Source organism: Protopterus annectens, chromosome 4.part0, assembly GCF_019279795.1.
Source record: "Protopterus annectens isolate FY-2018-M chromosome 4.part0, PAN1.0, whole genome shotgun sequence".
Taxonomy (NCBI): Eukaryota; Metazoa; Chordata; order Ceratodontiformes; family Protopteridae; genus Protopterus; species Protopterus annectens.
The window spans coordinates 1,545,494,702-1,545,514,545 of record NC_056733.1 but is presented as its reverse complement, the minus strand read 5'-3'; positions in this window follow the sequence as shown (position 1 = coordinate 1,545,514,545).

The window sequence follows — 19,844 nt, the reverse complement described above, 5'->3', positions numbered from 1 at the left end:
GTGTTCACATGGGTTTCCTCCAGGTACTCTGGTTTACTCCCATATTCCAAATAAATATGTCAGGAGCATTTCTCCCCATGCCTCTGCTGAAAAATAGGCTCAGTCCTAGTCTGACTATCCCGGTCAACAAATGTTAAATTAAATAAATTTACAATTTAACACAGTCAGCAATCTTAAATGAGTGAAAAGAAAAATATCCCTTTCCCTGTAAATTGTTATCAAACTACCATAAGTCACCATATTACCACACAGATCTATAAGAAAAAAATAAGAAAAACACTTTATTATAACTGGCTAAACCTACATTTGTGTTCTATTAACCTCTTTTAGAGACAAAGACTTTTAAAACTACATTGTGGCAATGTGCTCAACATTCTTGTACCAACTGCCAACTTAAAATGAATTCATTTCTGTGTCATGTACATAGTTGTTCACCTCTCAGAAGCCAACATTAGAAGAACATCATTCAGCCACTCATCTGCTACTTTTGCTGTTGCTAAATTTGCACCTCACATTGGAATCAGAGAAGAGTGCAGTTGCAGCAATAGTGAGGCTGATGCTGTTGGTCTGCTGGAGCCAGGCTGAATTCCATGGCACCCTGTTATTTTAATAAGAAATGCAGTATTTTTTGACAAATACCAAACAACTGACATATATATATATATATATATATATATATATATATATATATATATATATATATATATATATATATATATATATATATATATATATATATATATATATATATATATATATATATATATATATATATATATATATATATATATATATATGTATATATATATATATATATATATATATATATATATATATATATATATATATATATATATATATATATATATATATATATATATATATATATATATATATATGTATGGATGTACTTTGATCCAGCGAATTTATGTTTCATTGAAACGTAAATTCGCGACCTCACTTTTGCGGAAGTGCATGTTATCAAAAATACACTTTTGTGTAAAAAAAAATAAAACCTAAACCAAAAAAAACACACAAAACAATATTATGCAGGGGGGCAAGCCCCCCTGCACCCCCACCTCCTTGCTTTAATATTCTTACTCCAGGATTGCACTACAGTCGGGAATAGGGAATATTCCCTTATCCCCACTGTACCACGATCTCAGTAATAGTTTGCTTAGTTGTACATCAACACTAAATGTTGATGTACAACTAACATTAAATGCAAATTCCATGTTTTTATTTCTTTTCTGGTTTTTTTTTTTATTTTTATTTTTACACAAAAGTGCATTTTCAAAAAAATGCACTTTTGCGAAAGTTAGGTTGTGAATTTACGTTTCGATGCCATACGCAGACTCTCTCAAAAAACTCCAGCTCTACTCCATCGCATATCGCCTATTCAGAGGCTATTTCTGCCTAACATACAAAGCTATGTCAAACCCAGAGCTGTTGGACATGCTACACTTAAAGAAATCCCAATCTCTCCGAACTACACACTCCAGGGATGTAAACATTGTCACCACAATAAACAAAATATGCTACAGGGATAGATTCCTGTCCCAGAGACGTCCCATACTCTGGAACAAACCCATTCATGTCAAGCAAAGCTCCTCATTGGCCCTCTTTAGAAAAAATCTTGACGACTGGATGGGAAATAGAAAATTCACCCCAGGGATCACTTCTGCGGCACTGCTTAACAGGGGCACAGGAAAATAATTTTCTTGGGTGGGAAAAGCCAGGGAACCTTTTTGGCTAGGCTTATATAGGACCCAGGGCCAATAGCCTAATACCTACCTATGAACCTATGAATGTAAATTCACTGGAGCAAAGGGGATATATATATATATATATATATATATATATATATATATATATATATATATATATATACAGTTGATGCCCCCAGAGCTCTGTGCTCCAGGTGGCTTCCCAAATAGCCCCTATCATAATCCACCATTGGCAACCAGCATGCAGAAGATTAGTAGACAATCTGCATATATTGAGCATTTTTGAAGGTGCAAGTATATAAACTTCAAATGACATACTGTAATTGCAGGGAAAAATAAACCAAAAGAAAAACAGTTTGAATAATAATATTGAATTTGTCAGAACATTAAGCCAAGCATTTTAGACTTACTGCATATCAGAGTAAAGGTATGTGTGTTTCTCTGGGGAGGGGTCTTCTCACTCCAATATAGTGACTTTAACTTCCATACCAATAGAAACTTAGGGGATATTCAGAAAGTAGCATACAGTGAATGCAATGTGGTAAACAGCTAGGTGAAGATATTACAACATGCCAAATAGGGAATAGGTGTGCTTGGGTGCTAACATATTGTGATCATGCCGGGGATGGTGTTGCATAATGAAGCCTTATGGTTATGAAATCAGCATTTTACATGCAACTGGATGGATTAGGTGCAAAGCGATCATGTTGCCCATATTAGCATGCAGTGAGCATGTCTAATGATATATATGTTAACACATGCTTCACAGCACCTCATAGTTGCTGCAGGGCCACAGGTAGGAGCCCATACCAGCTTATGCAGCAAAGTACACTGATTTTATTATATAAATGGGAACGAAATGGAGGGATAAAACATTCAGAAAAGAGAAGATGACACACAGAAGGAGAAAGTGAAAGGAAATGTTTTGTAGGGGGTATTTTTTATAGGTACTTTTTAAAATGGGTAGGTGGTCTAAATAGGAAGAAGGAAGGGTATAGCAATGACAGCATGAGAAGATAAACATATTCTGCAAACAGTTACTGACAGGGGAGGTAGTTATACAAAATGGGGCAATAATGGAAAGATATAGACTAACAGAGGCTGTACAGGTTGTGATGGGGAAGATAGGACTACAAAGAGGGAAATGGGGAGATGGACAACATAATAGGGGATAGGGTGGGGGAGAATGACCTGCCAAGCTTGTCCAAAGTTAAACCTGTACAGAAGTCAGTTAACTCTGAGGCTGACTTCATGTGTGGACTCTGTCACTTGCTGCCCGATGACTGTAGATGGCCAGCCACATAAGTAAGTGGTCAAGCATACCAGTATAGGTACCTATATGCCAGTAAAGCTCAGTCCTCCCCTGAAGAATGGCTAATGGACTTCATGCTAAGTGACCCAGGAGTGTTCCTATGTGCCTCTTCTAGGTGCATGGCCACATGTTGCAGGCACCACAAGGTAGGCAGCACAAGAGCATGGTGCCAATCAGTAGTAGTGCAAACCTAACTGTCAATAAGGCAACAGAGAGTGACATTAGAATTGTCAGGCTCAGAGGTGTTCACACCATATGTGACTCAGCATACATGAACAGGCATGATGATCATCATGGTTGGCAATTGTTTGAGTGGGCTGGAGGTTTCTCCTGGTGGCTGGCTAGTGGTAGCAGTTAGGTACAACTTTGGTGACTGTTTCCTTGTCATTGAGGTTCTCATAGCTTCCCTCTCTGACCCTGTCCCTCCTTTCCTCATTACTTGAGTAGTAAAGTCCTTCCTCTTCAAACAAAAAAAGAGAGGTGAGGCAGGACTAAGTTACTTTTCACTTACATGAATGACATTCAAAGCACACATTTTGTGGAACTTCAGTAGCCAGACTGATGTGTAATGCCTTATACTTTGGTGGTGGGTAAATTCTGGGAGAACAATCCTCAAGCATTTCAGCTGAAGCTTGTGGAATAGCTGAAGTGTTTGACTTTTGAACCAGGAGTTGTTGTTCACACATGATTTAACACCAGCATGCTTGTAGGCTGTATAGGCTGTATCATTTCTGCATGCATTGAGGGTTGTGGGGATTGTAGAAACTGATTGACTGATTGCAGGGAGTTTCAACAAAGTACTGAACACTTATAAGCTGAATTAAAGATAGGTAAATATATATATATATATATATATATATATATATATATATATATATATATATATAGGTATGTATGTATATCCATTAAAAAGAGAAACCCCAGGATTCAATAAAATCCATGTAGGCTCCATGTACACATTCACAGTTCCCCTTCGACAGTGCAGCATGCATATTAATCATGGTGCACTGCCGAGGGAGATCACAGTAACATGGATATTGAATCCATGCAAGCAACAGTGTAAAGGCTGTCCCGTACTTGTGGACTGTCCAGAAGAATTCTGGACAGGTGGTAAGCACAGGGCAATATATATATATTTTTAATCTTTATGAGATGTTTGTGCAGTGTGGCATGGCGCTTAGCGATGCTGAACTATGCTTATACATGTACAGCAAACATCTGGTATATATCTAAAAATAGAAAATGGATGCAATCAATTGTATTTTTTTTCTTCCTGTTAGCACAGTGCAGCACAATGCTTAACAATGCTGAGCTGCACTTGTACATATATAGCAGCAATCTGGTATATATTTTAAAAAAGAAACTGAATGTAATGAATTTAACTTTTTTTTCCCTCTTGCTTGTTTGCGGGTTGCAGTGTGATGCTTAGCAATACCACTAGACATCTAAAAATAGAATCCAAATGTATTCAATTATTATAGTTCTACTGTGCTTAGCAATGCGTAAAGCTGCACAGTACTCACAGGCACCTTAGTAGTATATGTGAAGATATGCTGCATACATCTCCTATCCAAGCAGCTAGATAGGTTGAGTCATCACCTACAGTGTAGTAGGTAACAGGTTTGAGTCCTGCGTAGTCATTTGTTTTACATTTATTGCTGTGAAAATGTGTCCGGTGACTGAAACTCCAGTTTAAAATAAAAAATTGTTACATTTAGAAAAGATGCACAATGCTAAGCAGAGCTTAAACATGGCCAATGGTCTACATTGTTTGCGCACTGCTAATCTCTGCTTAAACATGTTTTGGGTGAATTTGCATGATGCTCAGCTCCACTGTAATGGTTTGCATGAGTTTGCATGATGCTCAGCTCTGCTAAAATTGTTTGTGCAGGTTTGGATGATGCTAAGCAATGTGGCACCTTTTTGAAAGTTACAATATGATGTGTAAGGCTAGAATGCAACCTATATAAAGGCCAATAGACAGGAATTTCACACCATTAATTGTGTTGTTCACTTGGCTGACAATATGCCTGGTGGTGTTAGAGAGGGAGTGTGCTTTCAGGCACAGAGGTGGAGTATGCAGAAGTCCAAATTTTTTGATGGACTCCTGGTTAGGAACTATGAACCCTGCTGCTGCAGGGTGATTACTAGGGCTCAGAGTGAAAGTATGAGTCCTGGGATTGGTTGGCTAGGAAACTTACTAATGCTACTGGTATCCCTGCACTCGTAAGCAGTGTCATCACCAATACAATGACCTGAGACATAGGAAGAGAGGAGCCTTGGACACCTGGGTCTAAGAAGCTCGGCCTGGGCAGACCCAACAGATATGTAAGTATGTCTGGCAGTACTTCAGAAATGTACAAGCCAAATATGTGCAAAACTAGTATGCATAATGGTTTGCTTCACTTTCAACAGCTGCAGAAGAGAGGGGTCTTAATGTCCAGTCCCATGCAGGGCACCTGGCCAGGATGAGGCAAGAGTGTGGTAAGTACGGAAACATCAAAGTAATCACTTAATACATAATGTGCTTTTATAATAAATTATTTACAGGGTTTGCACTCTTAACAGTCAGGTTTGACATATCTGGGACATCTAACATGTTTAGTAAAGTGTCACTGCCAACCTGAAATGGTAAAGCAAGTTAAATCAAGTAAACATGCATTACTGTGTAGCATAATATTAATAGACAGCGTATATGTGTTATTTATTAGAAGTCTTACAAAGTTTCCCATGGTCTGCATGCCAGACCTGAAGCAAATTTAACCAATACATTTTAAAGGGTGATGGTGCTTTGATATGTAATGTTTTCAAATAGAAAGTGTTCACTATTCCTGTATTCACTGCATGTGTGTTTTAATGTGACACCAGTCAACTGTTAACTGTAAATGAATAAAGAATGCAGCAAAAATGTAGAGTGCAATACCCAGAGTAAGGTTTAAGCCTGTGGTGTGGCCATTTTGTCTGATATATACATTCCACCCGGTCGAGTAACAAGTTATATGTGTAAGGTAACTAAAGTCCCGGGCAGCTATCTTTGTGTCTAAATGCCAGATTTTAAGGAACATTATCAATAAAGTTTAAAATAGTATTGTGCTTTGATAAGTAATATTTTCAAATAAGTGTGCATTATTCCTGTATTCACAGCATGTGTGTTCTAATCTGACACCAGTCAACTGTTAAATTAAGTACACATTTTTTCCTGTAGTCACAGCTTGTGTCTTCTAATCTTATGGCAGCCAACTAAGAAATGATCATCTGTCTAGTCTACTTAGTATACATGAACACACCTCTCAACTATCATGATTTTTCAGTATGAAATGCATATGCCCCATATATCTGGTTCTTGATTAGCAGATAAATGACATTACTTGGAATGTCATTTATTGACAAATTTGTTATCTGAACCCCTTGCTACTAATGTATGAGCACACTATGTACAAATATTGCCTGTAGTTGTACCATCACATGTTAAAGCTTGGCCCATACTGTCCCACACTAACAGGCTGAGACTGAGAGCTATGCACATGCAACATCATCAATACAATAGTTGGAGTCACTGTACTCATAACTGAAATTGTGCCATCGGAGTGGAAGAGGACGGGGTGATTATGTTACTTGTGAGGTACAGACAAGTATGGTGTTTGGGCTGCTGCACTGAACTCTGTGTGCATGCCTACACCAGATGGGGATCACGCTGTCCATCCTGGTTGGCCAGCCTCGCCCCACATGCCGGCATCAACCACTACCTCAAGAGAAGCAGTGAAGGAGCAGTGCTGACAGTCTCATGGGAGAGGACCTGAGTCGCACTGGTACTATGTTTGACATCCATGGGACTGGGATTCCACAACACTCTCCCCAACCAAGGTGTTTAACCCCTCTTGTGTCACACACCAACCCTGTCTGCTGTCTTGTCTGTCTTGTTTGTCTGCAAAAGCTTCCTCACCTTCCTAACTTACCTTTCCCACGTACCTATGTCCCTTCTCCAACATTCCACTCTCACCTTAAAAAAAAATATATATATATATATATATATATATATATATATATCATCCCATACTTAGCTCTCCATTTTGCACAAGTGTCCATTGGACACACTTAATTTGATCCAATTGGCTTGACAATGCACTTCCATTGTCCCACCCTTCTCTCTGGTGGTAATAGTCGAAATTCAGTTTAAAAAATATGTTAAAGTGCACAGTTGTTGCTGTACAAGAAATTGATAGTGATGGTTCTTTCCTACAACCTTCCTGCACATACCTACCTGCCTTTCACTATGTTTTCCCCCCTGCATGTACCCCATTTCACCACTGTTCTATCTCTCCATTTTTATTTTCTTTAAAGGTTTTTGTGCAGTGCAGTGTAGCACACTGCATCATTGGCTATGCTAAATAGAGCTACCTTGATATATGCATTTGAAAAAAAATATCAGTCACGTTCAAAGAGTACACCTGTGCCCTATTTCAAACCCAGGACTGTCACACCCGCTGAACAGTGGATCAACCCCTCCAAACCACATAGCTGCTAATTAACACAGCTGTTTTAATCAAAACATAGTAATGGTCACGTTCCCGTTATTAAAAGTGTTTAAGCAATGCTGTACTTCATGCTGCAATGCACAAATCAGCTAAAAGAGTAAGAGAAAAACAGTTCTGTAATTGGTACCCTAGTACAGAAACACATCAGTTTAAAGCCATGCACATAAGAATAGATGTAAGTGAGGTATCTAATAGCAAGTGACCCTGCAATTATATGCACAACATGTAAAAATACACTTGTTAAAACATTAATGGAAAAACAGGGTTTTACATGGGAGTCTGGTAGACAAATACATCACTCTAAAACTATACACATAATAATAGATGTAAGTGAGGTATGTAACAGCAGATAACTGTGGAATGAGATCTACAAAATGTAAAAAGACACCTGCTATAACAGTGACTCAGTAGCTCAGTATGCAAAATGCATTGCAAAGGTTAGTTTTTGGTACACATCGTCCTGGGTTCAATTACAGCTGTTTAGCATTGAAAATGCATGTATGTGGACATCAACATTATAAATTGTGATATGTATGTCTGTCTCATCACCTATTTATCCACCCAAAGCAGTACAGATAGAATGTCTGCTACTAAATAATATAAGTCAAAGGTCTACAGATAGGACCACTCTTAACTACTCCTATTACAACACTATAAAATGCAGAGAATGTCAGGAAATGCATTATTCTGAATTCCCAGAGCATTTTGAAGTGTGTACTGAAATTATGGCCCAGTAATATCAGACTGAAGTCCACAAAAACTTGCTAGTGATATTACAGATGACCACAGCTACACAAGTAACATACATATATGAAGGTTGTGCTAGACACAAGGATTGCCAGCACACATGACATAACATGTGACTTGGCAGTTGCCCAACTACGTAACATAATGGTTAATGTACCCCCTACCTTTTTCTATGACACACCAAACATTTTCTTTTATTCTGTTAGTGATACCTTTGGCTAACATACTTACCTTAAACACATAACCTGTGGGATGGATTCCCTCAATCTGGCTCTGCCTATACAACAAGGCTGCCATAGGGCTCACACTTATGCTTAAAGCTTTTTGTCTTGCAAAGTGGTCACCCTCTTTGGCTATGCTTATTACCTGCAGCATCAGCTTCAGCTTCAGCCTGTTGCATACACATCTGAATGTAAAAAATAGCTGCTACAGACATTCTCTCTGCGATGACGTAGTATCTTTACCCAAGTAATTTCCAACCCCAACATAGGAGAAATGGGCTGTAATCCACATTGAGGCCTTATATCTTGTTCAGTAGTTGCATAGGATTGGCTGATTATACTGCAAATCAGCTGTGTAGGCTGTAATTAGTATTTCAGTAGCACAGACTGGTTCAGAGGCAATCACTTGCTAATGAAAACCATGTTACAAAGGCAAACATCAAGCTGGGGGAACCATTGTGTATGAGAGTTACTTTGCAATGTGAACTCATTGGCACAAAATTGATATATCTGTACCTTTCAACAAAGGAGTATTGTACTCCATCTGGTATGCAACCATTTTGTTTCCAACATAATGAATATGTTTGAATATACTTATGTGGACTAGGCATTACATCATTAAGCCTTTCTTAGAACTTTACTCATGATATGTCATTGATCTCCAGATGTGTTAAACGTAAAGAGAAACTAGAGTCTAGTAAGGGTAGAATGCTTTGTGTTAATTAGGTACACCAGTCTCCTGGAAATTTCCCTTGATAGCAGATGTATGAGTACACTGGTATTTGTTTGGCACAGTTATTTTTATACATTATAAGGGGGTTTACACCTAGGGGCCACACTACAATGGACTCCTGTGTTGGGTATGTGAGCATACATCAGTATCTGCCATGACACAAACAGGACTAGCTTACTATTGCTACTATCCTACTTGCACTCACACTCTTTGTGTTTTTGCATGCTGTTGAATATGATGTGTATTCAAGCAGTGAATACTGCTAGCGATCCTTTATTGATGTAGCTCTACATACTGTACTCACATGCATGCGATCCTGACAAGTGATCTTGATATCCTACAGAATGGTCTGACTGTGGCCAACGACTGGTGTCAGAACCATGGCTTTTAGCTCAATGTCGTCATCCCCTTTGCGAAAAACCCGGTTCCCATGAACTACCACATTGATAGTAGTCCACTGAACACAGAATATGTTATAAAAGATCTAGGAACACAGGTTGATAGCAACCTCTCTTTTGATCACTACATTGCCGCTGTGGTCAGAAAGTCCTTCTATGTGGCACATCTCATTACTAAGGGTTTTGCATCCAGGAAGAAAGAGGTCATTGTCTCCCTCTACTCTTCCCTCATTAGGCCAATCATCGAGTACAATGCCCCATTTGGCATGTACCTCACTAGACACCTGCAACAACTGGTGAGGCCACAAAAGTACCTCACAAAGAGGAACCTAGACCTTAAACACTTGTCCTATATGGACAGACTCAAAAAACTCCAACTATTCTCTGTCTCTTATCGCCTACTTAGAGGCGATCTCTGCTTGACTTACAAAGCCATGTCTGATCCAGCTCTGTTATTAATGCTACATCTAAAGAAATCCCAATCCCTCCGCACCACACCCTTCAGAGACCTCAGCCTCATTACCACATTTAACAGAACATGCTGGAGGGACAAGTTCATAACCCATAGACTGCCCATGCCATGGAACAGACTTCCCATACATGTCAAGCAGAGCACCTTGCTGATCCTCTTCAAGAGAAATCTTGCTGAGTAATTGGGAAACAGAAAATTCACCCCAGGGATAACACCAGTGGCTCTACTCAACAGAGGCACTGGGAAATAATGTAGGGTGGTACTATGTCAGGGTAATCTTATGGATATGCTTGTAAAGGCCCAAGGGCTATTAGCCTAGTACACACCTATGAACCTATGAACCTATGTGATCCCATTTTGTTGTCTTTCAGGAAATATGTATCCCCGACGCTAGGGCCCTTTTACAGACACTGGAAATGACATCATCCTGGAGGCCTTGTGTCAACACCATCAACTCCTGCTGTCCAGGGGGAGGGCAAACAGGGAAGAGCAGGCAGCATTGGGGGCTGATCTGGTGTGCAATGTGAATCCTGTTGGTCACCAGAGCAGGGCATGTGAGCAGGTGTGACACAGTGCCACTGATATGATTAATGCTGCATGCAGAAGCGCAGTGGAAGTGGCCAGGGATCATGGTGTTACTAGTGGAGTACTTGTGGCATAACAACCAAGTTCAGCCACTGAGGAATACCTGGTGAACATAGGAACACAGTACATCTCCTACGCATCCATCACACAGTATGTCATGAATGTCAGTGCCACCGTTACCATGCAAGCGGAGCATCTAGGTATGATTAGCTGGATCAGTATGGGAATACTGTATCATTCAGTGTGTCAGGGTGTACATAGTTGTATGTGGGTGCCAGGTGTTTTGTTTGGGGGGGAGGTTAGCATCACTTTGAATGTTATGCTCAGATTGTGACCAACATACCAATTAACATAGTAACATAGTATCTACTGTAAATGTAAATGTGGGATCTTTGGACATATTACTCTGTTATAGTGAAATAAGTAGTGCTGTAGCTCTCCCTCAAATTTTCACAGAACCATCAGGAATTAGAAAAGGGCATGCTCCTGCTCCTGGTAAACACAACACTGTTTTGTTAGAGATGTAGATTTAGTGCAATGTATTCACAAGTGTCATCCCCTGTCTGCTGGCTGGATTGCTGTACTGTCTGCATGACTGCCAACTGCAAAGATATTTTCTGGCTGTACACAGTTTAGACTCATACCTATGCCTTGTAGGTGTGAGCACACTGATGTATTTCACAGTATTATCAGGACATTATAGATTTCCATATGTTTCAACTTTGCAGAGCTTTGTCAATTGTCAATAGCGTACATCATTGTTGTTCATGAGATTCCTGTGTAAAGAGCTTTTATTTACAAGTAACTGCATATGTTTGTTAGAAAAGAATGTCCTCATGCCCTACTATATGAGGATGAGGGTTAAAAATGTCTGTAATAGTGACAGCAGTGTATACAGCTTAACATATATTGCAATATAGTACTGCAGAGCATAGTTGTGCAGGTATTAATGTGCTGCTTTTCCCTTTTTATCACAGGTGATGGAGGTGTTGGTCTCTGCCGCCTTCACAACCTAATGTCAGTGTCTCTTCAGACTCTGATGATGATGGTGGCCAAAGTGAGGCACAGGTGGGGGTTGTAGGGGCTGAATTTGTAACAGAGGTTTACATCCCTCTTCTGCCCTCATTATCACCATACACAGTCAGTATGCCTACACATATCTAGTCACCTGAGGCCACAGATTTTGAACAGTTGGAGGGTGGGGACATTGAACAGGAAAGTGTGGCTACTATGGTTGCAGTGAGTGTCAATACTGGCCATAGCCAAAGATCTGATGAAGTTCCACACAGGCGGATTGATAGGGGTGCTCATATAAGGTTTGCTGTCCCTCGACCACATGTTGGAGGTGTCTCATCATGTGTCACTCAGCATATGTTTATGGCCATCATGGAGGCACAGACACATTCCAAAAGGAACTCCAGATGAATGCTTAGAGTCTAACATCCATGACTTATTCCACTGTATTGCTGCTACTCTGGATCAGTAGACTGACACAGTGAAAAGATGTTGGTTTGAGACAGATCACACACTACATGTATTGGAATGCACATTGACTGTGATGGAATATCTGGCTGGAGTTGGACATAGGTCAGCAACTATATCAGCTGAGAATCCATGTGGCCATGCACAATCAAACTCATGGCAGTACAACCAGTGCTCCAGATGGGCATGTGCTGTCCACACCAAGGCATGGCAGGCTATGGGCTCATGGTCCTGGGTGCTCTTATGGAGGACATGGTCCCAGCAGACAGCAGTTACCCTCAGCTAGTAGCCCCACATCTGACCTTGGGCATGGAGGTTCATAGGTTTATAGGTTCATAGGATGATACTAGGTTATTAGCCTGGAGGCCATTATAAGTCTAGCCAAGAATGTCAGCCATGTTCCCACAAAGTCAGCACCTGTTTCCCCTGTCCCTCAGGGACACAGTTGAGATCCGAGGGTTGTAATTTCTGTTTCCCATCCAGTCGTCCAGGTTCCTCTTAAAGAGGGCTAGTGAGGTACTCTGCTTGACATAGAGAGGGAGTCTATTCCACAGATGGGGAAGTCTTTGGGACACAAATCTATCCTGCCAACAAGTTCTATTAATGTCACAGACCAGGTTGAAGCCTTGTGTGCAGGTTGCACGAGTGCAGTTTGACTTATAGATATGCAGCAACTCCAACAAGGCTGGTTCTGAGATGGCCTTCTATGCCAGACACAGGCCACCTCTGAGCAGTCTGTATGAGACTGAGTAGAGGGCAGGGCTTTTAGCCTGTGTAGGATAGGTGTTTGAGACCCTGGATTTCTTCTGATCAGAAACCTCTGTGGTCTTTCCAGCTGCTGCATGTGCTTGGCAAGGTATATGCTGAAGGGGCATTGTACTTGATGATGCATCTGTTAAGGCAGGAATACAGGGATGTTATGACCTCCTTGCTCCTGGATGAAATGCCCTTACTTATAAGGTAGGCCATGTAGAATACCTTCCATATAACACAGGCAATGGGATGGTCAAAAGTCAGGTTGCTATTGACCTGGATGCACAAGTCCCTTAAGACTGATTGCATGATTAGGGATGTTGTTATTAAATTGGTAATTAGTGGTGATGCCATTTTTCCCAAAAAAAGATAATGATGCATTTCTTGGCATTCAGTTTGAGGCCATGCTTCTGGCACCAGTCATTAGTTTGGTAATGCCCCCTTGGATGATGTTCACATCAGTAGAGAAATTTAAGGCAGCACATGCCAGTGCAACTCCTGACAGAGCCAGTTTCCATGTTTGGGGGCAAAGACAGTGAACTGTAGGCTCTACCATGCACGGCTCAAAGCTGTCTGACATATAGACACATAGGGCTAGCACAGAGCTTGACTGTGCTCACACAGGCACTCACACACCACTGTCACAGTCAGGTCACCTACAGACACAAACACCACATTTCAATGGTCCATCTTGCCTGCTTCCCTTCATGACACTCACACATGCATGGCAACCTATTGGGTCTGCCTAGGCCTCCTGCACCCACACAAAACTGCCTGTGCAAGTGATGATACCTGTGCCACATACCTGTCATCCTTGTCATCAATACAGGGAAATGAAGCTATGTGTCTGATACACAGGGTGACTATACAAATTACTATGTATTTGTTTTATTCTTTGTTGCTTTTGACATGCCACTCATACTGGTCATTGACATATATTGTATGCTGCCATTTGCAATAAGTAAACCACATTATTTTGTGAACATTACTTTGGATGATGTTGTAATGGCTGTATACTTACACAATGGAAAGTGTCTCATAGGACTGTTTATGTTTCAGTTTCAGGATTGTGCAGACACACCTATAGGTACACAGGTACAATAAACCCATAAACATCAGAGCACAGGATGGAATGTCATAACAGAAGAAAAATGTCTTCAGAAAGGTAAAGCAGTATAGGTGCATGGCTCCATAGATTCATATGTGTATAATAGACTAGCAATAACAATGGCTTCTTTAAGCCTAAGCATGCATCTCTAATCTCTGACAAGGTCTGATACCCTTGATAAGTGTAAGCAGGGTTTTGGGAGCTGAGACATCTACAAGCTGTGGCATGGGAGATGAACCATCTACAATTTCCCTGTGTCCATTAGACACATATGTCCTAAACCAGTTATGATATTGTTGCACATCCTATTGTGTAACATGCACATGATGTGCGTTACAGCAGAAGTGTGCTTCACATGGATGGGGAGCTTGAGGAGCCTATTACATATAGGGTGTAGTCTCTGGGTTACCTGTCTCTCCAGCATGTCCTATGTATACCATAGTCAAGATGTAGGTGTGTAGAACTGGTAATTCTTGTGCTAGTCATTTCTTGGATATGCAGGAGGTTCACAGTGGGATCTGACACCTCCCTATATGGCAGCCATTCACCTCCCCTCCAAAGCATGTAGGAGACAGAATACACCGTTATAGCCTTGTCACGGTCTGCATAGGACATGTTATGTACACTATGTATAGGTTTACTATGGAACCTCTGTCGCTGTCACATTTGTCAAATATGCCTGTGTAGTTACATATCAAAGGTGGCATTGCACTCAATGATAGGTGCAAAGCATGTCAAATACAGTGTAACAATGACATTCTGAGATTTACATGCTATACCTTTCTCTATAGGTTGTGCAGCACTGAATGAATCCCCACATCTTACCGACCCATGAAAGTCAAAGGCTAGATCACTCTCAGTGTCCATAAGTCCCTGACTACTGGGTCAATTGTTGGAGGTGTACGGACAATACGATATTTACCAGCAGTGGATGACTTCCCAAAGGGTAGTATTATGCATTCCTTGGCATTTAGTCATTGTTAATGGCAACAACTGAATGTGTGTGTGTCAGCCCATCCTGGATAACTGTTGGTTTTATGTGGGATTCAGTGACAGCTCCTAATTTGTGAATCATCTTCAAATGTAGTCAGTCTGAGGTCACTGACAGTTGCCGTGACTGCAGAAAAGGGAATGGCTAGAGGGGTAGTCCCAGGAATAATTTGTGAGGGAAGTCCACTGGTGACTGGCCTCATTGTGGTGGTGGACTACCCAATGCTATTCTCCTGGATAATGACTGTCAGACACTTGGCTATTCACCAGCTGACATACTAGTTTATAAATAACCTCTACAGTTTTTCAAAAATGCCTGACGACCTAATAGTGTCAAATGCCTTGGCAGGTCATTGTAGGTGGATTGAATCATTTTACCCTCATTCATTGCATAATTTAACAGTCAATAAGGTCCACAGGTTAGGAAAGGCATGATCTTCCCTTGACCAAAACAAACTGGTTTTGGTCCAGTGCCTTTAGGTGTACTACATTGTTACTGATCATTTCAATGATAATTCTTTACATGGCTTTAAATATCAGACTACTTGGACATCTGCGGAAAGTGCTTGTCACTACATGCTAGTTGTCCTGTGTGCAACTCAGTATTGCAGTTAATTCCATCATGGCTTTAATGAAAATACTCATCCAAGGTGCTTGTGTCTGGGGTCTATATTAAATCAGTGAATACTTAAAATAGCAAACACTGATTTATTGACCTTTTAAGAGCAAAACCTGACGATCCCGAAGACACGGAGCAGCAAATTTTTTCCCAGAGAAAAGATTCTCTAGGCTGTTTTTGGGACTTTGCCATTTCCTCCACTGTGGTACGATCTCAGAGTTGGTATATTTAAGTAGGGGGGTATGGAGTGTGAAGCCCCCCACTTTATTTTGTGTTTTGAACTTTTTTTTTTTTTGTGGAACAGCAATTTTTTTTTGAGATTTCCAGGTTTCGCTTTTAAAGGGTCGATAAATCAGCGTTCACTGTTTTAAGCATTCACTGATTTAATATAGACCCTGTGTATGTACAGGCAAACAATGGAGGGAAAAGTAATATTTATACCCTGTGAAGGTAAGGAGGGAGTTTTTACACAGTTATTCTGCAGTTGGACACTACTCAAGCAGAATGTACTGAAATTACAAAATTACCTTGTGAAGAATACTAATAAGAGGAGAGTCCCCTGAATTGCTGGTGCCTGGAAACTGCTAATGCTGGTCTCATCACAAACACTCTCTTCTGGGATACTGTGCTCCTATAATTTTTCCCTCACCAGAACCAAAGCATTAGTACCAAGCTCAAGATGAGAAGCAAGCCACAGCCTGTTTGTTCATCCACATAGTTGTCCCACGTCATGCAAGGCTACATAAGTTTGACATGCCCTTTTCCAGGTAGATGCCTTGATTAGCAACCAGACCAATCATTTGAGTTTGCATGTATTATACTTTGTGTTTCAGAGTTGTTAGGATTTCAATAGTGTACTGACCAAATGGTGTTTAGGAGCATAGCTGCAGCATCACAATATAATGTTCTGTGTCAGGTGACATAGACATCCAAGGTTGCTCAAACAAGCACCACAGTGACAGTGATCCATGTTAGGTGTCAATTTCACAGCAATTCATGCAGCCTGACCTTCAACAGCTTAATGTTGGACTTCTGTGTGATGTGGATCTGAGGCCTACTGCAGAGAAGTGGTCACCTTTGGCCAAAGTGTGTCTACCTCAAGCATGTCCTAGGTATATCCTATTATACATCTATGTTAGTGGATCACATGTCTGTGTTATCACATCATGTCACACTGCATCCAGTTTGCTGTCTGATTGTTTGACAGCATTGCAGAGTTGGAAGGCCAAAGTTATGAATGCAAAATTGAACAAGTTCTCTGTGTATGCACAGACATCCACATCTTCACTGCAAGGAGTGCCTACAGACAGTGTGTTTGAAGCTGTCAACCCCAAGGGTGTAGAGCATGACACTAACTTTGATGGAGTTGTACATTGTCACATTTGTAGGTATGCTATTCTGACTATGCCTAATAACAGGATTATAGTTAATGAAAGGGCCACACACCTGGCAAAGCATCGTAGTCATTCAAGCATGTTATGGCACACTGTCAGATACTGTTTTACCTTAGGAGAATGACATGAAGGTGATAACATGTTACATTTAAGCATCTGTTAGGTCACTGCCTAATGATGGCCTTTTGTGACGTACACACAAGCAAGACTCTATTGCCAATGGCATTATCAATGACTACTGATGAGATGTGGAAATTGTCCCCAACCCTCTACTCCTATGCCACACAAACACAAAATGTGAGAGTTGTGACAATACTACAAACCTTGATTCCATGGTGTCTCACACACCATTCAGTACATATGACAATAAGCAGTTTGCCAATATGCACAACTCATCTCCACCTACACCCACATGAACACAGTATACATAATAGCTCACACACCACTGTCTCACTTGTGAAATACCTGAGGCAAAACACAAAATCATACCTAGTATTCATATGTGATTGCATCATGAGATGAGACACATTGATGTCCCTCACACCAGGCTACATATGGGAAAGGTCACAGTTAGCTGTCTGTCAGGTGCCAGGATACGTCATACCACACATGCATGCAAGTCTGTCAACATCAGGTATTGTTATGATGATATCATAGTTCCTGTTGGTGTGTACAGTTTGAGACATACCTCACTGGACTGTATGCTGATACATGAATGAGCTTTACTGAGTGTTTCTGGCAGGTATGCTCATAGCCTTCAGCTGCATTTGCCCTTAACCTATGATGATGGCTCAATACACACGAAAAATGATTGAAATCAATAATTGGCTTAGTGTGTGGTGTCATTGTAAGGGAATCCACTACATCAGCCTGGTATGACTTGCTCAACAGACTTTGATGCTTTACCAGAGATGGTTTTCCACTGTCACCCCTGGGAGTTTGTGCTCTGGCCAAGGCTGTTGACATCCCCATAGTGCACCATGTGCTGGAAAAGTGCATTATGTTCATGTTCTAATCTTACAGAGGACAAATGGTTCAAAATTCTGTTTTTCAGCATGCAGTTAGTTTTTCCTACATAGAATGAGTTACAGTCCTGACAGACAGACAGGTAAAAAACATTCTTTGTTCTACAATCTGCATACAAATCAAAACAATATTGTTTTCCTGATACAGAGTGTACATCGGATTCTGCCTCCACAATGTACTCACATGCTTTGCAATTTCTGCACTTTCATGCACCTGCACATTGTGTAAAATTGTTCCTACTTTCTTCTGTCTTCCCTTCATGACATAATAAATCATTCAGATTTTTATTTCTTCTAAAGCCAAAAACTGTTTTTTCTCCCACTACCTTGGCTATTTTTTCATCTGTCAGCAAAACATTCCAATTCTGTTTTATTATATTACATATTCCCTCTATGTTATTACTATATGTTAACATTAGCCTCACATTATACAACTGTGAGGCTCTAGCCTGAACAGGTGTTCCATCCTGTTGTCTATGGGAGAACCAAGGCCTAGATCTATTACTTCTGTATTGTTTGCTCTTAGTAATAGCATCTTTTACTCCATTTTCATTGTATCCCCTTTGATAAAAGTTACTCTGTAACTTGTCTATTTCTTGTTCAAAATGTGTATCCTGCATACATATACGTGAAATTCTATCAAACTGCCCTCTTATTATACAATTGAACGTATACCTTGGATGCATGCTGTCATATGATAGCTTGCTATTCTTCCAACAGTTTTTTCTGAATAAGGTCATGCTCAAAACTCCATTCACATCCCTCAGCAATTTTCCATCCAAAAAGTCCAAAGCTCTGCTGGAATACTGCATGGTGAATCTAAGGAAAGTGGTCGTAGATTCCAAATATTCAACAAATTTTTGTAAATCCACAACTCCCCCCCCCCCCCCACCGATAACAAAAAAACTTCATCCACAAAACACACATAGAAAATTAACTTGTCCTTCCATGGATTTTGTCCTCCATATATAACTTTGTTCTCCCAGTAAGCCAACACTAAATTTGTGTAGGGGTTAGCACAGGGGGTGCCCATGGCCACCCTCTGCTTCTGGTGATAATATGCATCTTGACACATAAATATGATATTTTCTAACACTATTTTAAGCAGCTTACTTATCAGCCTAGTGTTATCAAACTCAAAGTTAGCTACCTGTGATAGTTATGTGTTCTATGGCTGATATGCCATATATATTGCTAATGGCAGTAAAATTCTTTACATCTAGTGTAACCATAGTATAGTTCTGCCCTTCATTCAGTATAATGCACTCATGCAATAATGTTAAGAAGTGTTCTGTATCCCTTAGTATACTAGTAAATTTACCTAAAAACTATTTTCAATGTACATTCTATCCAAATGGATGTATTATCTGTGACCCAACCCCTACCTGATATGATAGGTCTCAGTGGGGGGGTGTCAACCAGATCTTTATGTATCTTGGGTAGTGCCTTGGATGTTCTATCCATAATAATGTGCGTAAATCCTCTGACATTGGCCCCAATTGTTTTAATTCTGTAAACCTTTGATTTACCTTGTCAGCCGTATGATTAACCATTATAGGGAATATACAAATAAAATTGTGTTAGCAGTTTAAGACTTTTCTCTGATAGAAGCTGTTATTCATTACTACTACAGCTCCCCACCCCCATCCACTGGTTTTATCACAATATCTGCATTGTTTTTCAATGAATTCAATACTTGCCTCTGTGAAATGGACAGACTAAAAAAACTTATCTTCTAGGTAA